Here is a 6230-nt window from a genome sequence, read left to right on the forward strand (position 1 = left end):
AATGTCTGAAAGGAGTCTTCAGTGCCTTTCTTTCATTTAGACATCCTTTATAGGTTCATAGGTTCATAGGTTCATACTAGGCTATCTGCTCTGGGGCAGGCAATTATAAGCCTAGCCCGATTCTGTATGGCTTACGCCACCCCTTGATTTGAGTATACTGTGCCCTTTTTAAGGTTTAGTTTACTGTGCCTCTGTCTAATAGTGACACAGGAGTAATCCCTGGGACAAACCTACGATCCCCCATCCACTTATCGAGATTCTTCTTGAAGAGATTCAGTGAGGTGCTCTGCCTCACATGAACTGGAATTCTATTCCAGAGCGCCTCTGGGTTATGAACCTGTCCCTCCAGCAAGTTCTATTTATTTCTGTGCTGAGGTTCAAGTCCCTCGAGCGTGTGGCTCTAAGGGATTTAGATTTACTGAGGTGGAGCATGTCCATTAATTCTGGATTTGACATAGCTTTGTATGTCAGGCATAGATCGCCTCGAAGTAGGCGGTATGCAATTGAGTAGAGCTGGAGGTTTTTTAACCGAGCAGCATATGGCATCTGTTTGAGACCCTTGATCCTCTTGGTGAGATACTTTGGGGTCTTTCTAATTGCTGCAGGTGTCGGGTAAGGTACATCCCAAAAGGGGCATTGTATTCTATGATGGGCCTGATGAGGGATGTATAAAGGACACATTACCTCTTGATCTAGATGTGAAACCCTTCGTGATGAGGTGGGCTATGTAGAAGGTCTTTCTAACCACTTTGGCAATGTGGTTTTCAAAGGAGAGATTGCTATCAACTTGGGTCCCCAGGTCCCTAATAACTTTCTCTGTACTTAATGGGTTTCCGCCTATGTGGTAATTTGTGGGCACATTGTATTTGCCAAAGGGTATGACTATACATTTTTTGGCATTTAGCTTTAACCTTTGACCTAAAACAAAGCCAGCAGTTTTGACCTAACTCCTTTGTTAGGTCAGTGCTGCCATGGCCTAAGCTATGCAGGATGGTCTGCCAAGGATCGAACTCTCCTCAGCCTGAATACAAAAACTTTTAAGGAAACTCCAGGTGAACTGTAGCTGCAGCCAGTGTCAGAATGTAGAAAATAAAGTGCAGTTATGGTGCCAGACTTTAGAATTTTCTTGCCACCCAAGTGTACACTGTCAGTGCTTCCAGAGGCCATCGGTTCACTTTCTTGCCTGGGAAAATAAGTAACCATTTGGGGATTGCATTGCAATTTTCCAGCAATAAAACATACTACAAAAAATAGTACAATGCCCTAAGACAAAGGGAAATGTATTACAAGTTAAATTACAGACCTGCATCACTTAATTGTTGAAACTTAGGAGCTTCACAGTAGCAGGAACACTCACAACTCACATGTATGCATGATGTCACTGGATAATTTGCATGGCATGCCACTCATTCATCATTTGCATACCATATCACAGGCATTAGGCTTGTCAGTCACTCTGGTCATGCCCATTCCTGCATGAAATTGCCAGTGGGCCAGTACTGTACAACAAAACCTATGAAGGCTCAAATTCTCTAGCGCAATTTTAATAAAATAAGAAATTGTTTCCTGACCCTTAATGATTGTGTTCCTCAAACAAAGCCTAAAATAAGGCATTTAAAATACAATTGCTCAGTGAATAAAAAAAAAAAGAAGGAGAAAAAAATGAAACAGCAATCACAGAAACGTATTGTTACAATATGTTACCTGGAGAAAGAAGACTGCTTCCCTTCCTTGCAACTGCTGGCTTTGTTTTACACTACCCCACTGGTCATTTTCTGCAGAAATGGGCATTGCCAAAGTGATTGACATGACTACTGTCTGTGACATGGCATGTAAATGTATAATTGATGTGCCATGCAGATTTGTCTGTGACATCATCCATATTCATTGTCTAATTTTAGTTTACCATTTTTGTCAAAAGTAGAGGGGGTGCAGTGGGCACAGCCCCCCACATAGGGGTGCAGGGGGACTTGCCTCCATACAAAAGCGATTTTGCTGGTTAAGCTAATCTGTTATCCTCCTGAAAAACAGATGGAAATGCCTGGTTTCTGCTAGGATTCTGAAAGGTTGTATGAATTGCACTATCAACAGTTAATTCTGCATATGTGATATTCTATATAGAACTTTTATAGTCATATTGTTTATGAAATATATTAACTGAATCCCTTAACCAGCTCAAGACTCTCATCTTCCCTTTGATAGGGAAGGATGTAAGTGCACATTATCTGTGGGGTTTAACAGTTAGGATGCTTTACTTTAAATACTGTATGTTTGCATAAATATGAAGTCAAATGAACATTAAGTTCCCCGATACAGCAGAATAGTGGAGACTTTCTTCAATAAAAATACAGAAACTTTGTGATGCAAATATTGCACCGATTTAGTCCATGTTTGTGGTGCTATAGATCACTCTTTGATCCTAGGATAATTAGAATATGTTTGCGGTTAGGTTTTGAGGATACTACTAAAGTTTACTGTGTGATTTGCAGACCTATTGTGTTTCTGTAGTGCATTTTTGAATCTATCTATCCATCCATAAAATATTGTAATACACATTGCGATTACACTTTTCTGTTATTTGTGATTGTTAGCATGTCAGTGAAATGGAATTAAAATTATTGTTTAATATTAACTAGACTTTGTGACAGTGAATCAGATTTAAATTGCCTACCAAACCAAGTGAAGCTTTGTTGGATTTAACCCTACCCATTAATAACAATTCAAAGAGCTAACTTAACAGAACAAATTAATAAAAATATGCTCTGTAATTGCTTCTTGGCTTTTTGGCTAAGATCAAGTGTAGTAAAAATGTGCACTGTAAAGCTGGCAATCAGATGTCTGGGTTTTGCAAGTAAATAATTGCAGTCATACCTCTCAACTGTAAAGATTTTTGCAGAATGTCCAGATTTTTGCCTCAAATATTTGGTCTATTCTTCTTTTAAAATCTGTGGTTTTCTTGCAAATCTCAGAGGACTGAAGTCCCTAAATAATGCCATATATTTAAGTTTCAGACTTTATTTCATTCAGAAAATGCATGATGACACAGATCCTGTTAATCTAGCAGCTTTCTATGTTTATAAGAGCAATATGTAAAATCTGTCCCTACTTTTGGGCCTTTCCCCACCCATTATTTTAGGCTCTGTCCAGATTTTTTGGATTAACAGGTTGAGTGGTATGATTGCAGTCCATTAATTTACCTATTTTAAGCTGTTAAGTCTGTAAAGTTTATAATAGATTTTATATGCTTAACTTCTGTAATTTCTCCTTCTCAACTCTACTGTCATAGTCTAGAACTACACCCCCCAAAGTTATCTTTGTTCTGACCTATCTGATTGTGTATTAAGAAATGCTGCTGTAAAACTGAGTTTGCTGATGTATCCAATCCTGTGTTTTTATTGCAGAACTATTCATGTGGATGAACAAAACATCGACATGTTTATTCAAAAAATCGCCATGTGGTGGGTCTTGAGTGGGGTTTGGGTTGCCTTTGTTAATGTGCATCCGATGGGGTAGTATTGTAAAACAAAGCCCAACTGCTATCCAGCAGGACTTACAGTCACAAAATAAATCCCTTGCAAAGCACTTTACAAAGTCAAAATGTTCTTACATTAAGAAGCTTGCACTCAGGGTTTCTGACGTCACGTTGTGGGTGACAATAAACTTTATGGAACACTGACATCAGCCTGGGGGTGAAAAAACAAAACAAAAAAAAAACTTTTATGAACAGTAGCTATGACGTAATGGAAAGAATGAAAAAAGGTACTATTTCCTAACCAAAAGGTGAGCTGATTAAATCTGGAGCTTTTGCTGTATGTTGCTAGCAGGGGAATCTTCAGAAAAACAGTCTGAATCGAGGCAGTAACTTTTTTTATTAACAGCACCACTAGATAGGGACAAAAAAATATTGTGGATGAGGCTACGAGTTCCAAAAGACATTGGGCAGGATTCACGAAGGCTTGCACGGAGTCTAAGAGTAGTATAAGACTCCATGCAGCCTTCGCAATCCAGGAACAGCCCTAAATTCCGTGTAAGAGACCAGCTAAAACGTCTCTTACACGGAGTGGGCGTGGATATGCTAATCACCTCACTTGCAGCTGAAAGGCATGCAAATGAGGTAGATTAGCAATCCAGGAAGCCCAAAGCAGCCCGTGTAAGAGCTGTTTTAGCTGCAGAAATGTACTCAGTTGACAACAGAGTACGTTTCTGCAAAAAACACAATGGAGCCATGTCAGCTCCAAATAAAGGGTGCATATGTGTCAGGCAGCATGCCAATGGTCAAATATGTGACCATTGGCAAGGTACCCCGATGCAAATATAAGAAATAAATATTTTTTTTTCGGCGATCGACGATGTTTAAACACAGTGCAGCCCTGCGCAAACGGGCTGCGCTGTATAAAACATAAAAATGAAGGTTATAAACCCACAAATGTGGGTTTTATGCAATACATGGATTTACAATGCAGGGACCAGCAGACCAAAAACAACATGGCCACCGTTTAGTGGTTGCTAAGGGGGGAAGCTGAGTCTAAGACATGTAACTAAGCATTAGTAGGCAATATGATGTAAATGAGTGTTAGGATACTGAATTCCACTGTCACATAGCAAATGAGCACATTCTGAGTAGTGTAAGAGATACATAAGGGGGAGGAATAGAGTAGGAGATAGGTGACATCACAGGGGGGAATGGTAGAAAGAAATGCAGTTCATTGTAGGTCAGTGTTACATGACAGATGTCAGACACATATCATGGAAAGAGGAGTGCCACAAGATAAGCATGGGAAAGTCAAGAAATGGAAGGTGTACACTGTTGCTTACACCAAAGTTTCTTGCTGGGCGTGCATGCGCACGTGCGCATGCCATGAAGCGCAAGTAGGGCAGTGTGCACGCGTGTAAGGCAGACTGAGCATGTGGGAGCCTGTTGGCAGACTTGTAAGACAGTTTGCGCTGGTGTGCACGCATTTTAACCTGAATAAGCAGATTCTGAACCATGTAAGCATGTGTGCGCGCGTGTAAGCCACTGTGAGCATGTTTCTGCTGGTATGCGTGTTGCTCCCCCCTGAGGAAACAGAAAGGAAAAAGGAAGCAACAGAATTAGTAGGAAGCTAGCAGGGAATACTGCTGGAGCTAGCAGGTGAAAACAATTAGAAGCAGGCAATTACACAGGCAGAATAGTAGCTCAGCCAAGCACTTAAAACTCTGCAAACAGCAGTGCAGGATGTTTCTCTCAAGAGACACTGCAAGACAGGAGTAAGCTATTAGAAGTGAAAAATGAAAAAGCTGAACTCAGAGCAGAAATGCTAGGGGCTGCCATAGCTGTCATAAGGAGACATAGGCTACTTGCTGAGGGTGGTGACAATGCAAATGGTGCCAGACAACCCGCAGTGAGGAGACGGACAAGAGTGTACAGGCCTAGGGTCACCTACCATGGGTTACATGAGCTGGAGATAGTAGAACGCTATAGAGTGGACAGAGACCTCCTGCAGCAAATTGTCAAGCTGTGCAGGCCACGCCTCACACACAGAACCAACAGAGGGGAACCCATCCCAGTGGAAACCAAGGTATGTGTTGGCCTAAGAATACTAGCAACAGGTACCTTCCAGAGACCAACTGGTGATATGATGGGGATATCACAGGCATCAGCCTCCAGGGTACTGCACCAGTTCCTGGATGCCATGTCAGCACATGTCGGTGATCATGTATATTTCCCCAATGCCCGTGAGGTATTGGCCAGCAATATGCGTCTCTTCCAGCAAATAGCGGAATACCCTGAGGTAGTGGGTACAATAGACTGCACGCACATACGCATCAAAGCACCAGCCGGTGAGTGGGGTAGGGCCCACATTAACCGCAAGGGCTTCCCCTCCATCAACTGCCAGGTCGTGTGTGATGCCCAGGGCATAATAATGAATGTGTGTGCTGGCTGCCCTGGGAGCTACCATGATTCCCATATCTGGCATTTGACGCAGCTGTACCAGACATTTGCCAATGGGGACATCCCACATGGACACCTAGTGGGGGATGCAGGTTATGCATTGGAGCCATGGCTGATGACACTCATCAGAAACGCACACACACCTGAACAGGAACGCCATAATGAGGCACACGCACAAACACATAATATAATAGAGCATGTGTTTGGCCTGCTCAAGTCACAGTTCCGGTGTCTGGATACATCTGGTGGAGCCTTGCAGTAGTCACCAACTACATGTACCCAAATTGTCATGGTATGT

The 6230-nt window shown here is 42.0% G+C and overlaps 1 pseudogene; it reads left to right on the forward strand.

Annotated features, from left to right (window-relative positions):
- Positions 1-2767: 2767 nt before the first annotated feature.
- Positions 2768-2941, forward strand: LOC122817177 (annotated as a pseudogene).
- Positions 2942-6230: the final 3289 nt, after the last annotated feature.

Source organism: Protopterus annectens, chromosome 1.part1, assembly GCF_019279795.1.
Source record: "Protopterus annectens isolate FY-2018-M chromosome 1.part1, PAN1.0, whole genome shotgun sequence".
Classification (NCBI taxonomy): Eukaryota; Metazoa; Chordata; order Ceratodontiformes; family Protopteridae; genus Protopterus; species Protopterus annectens.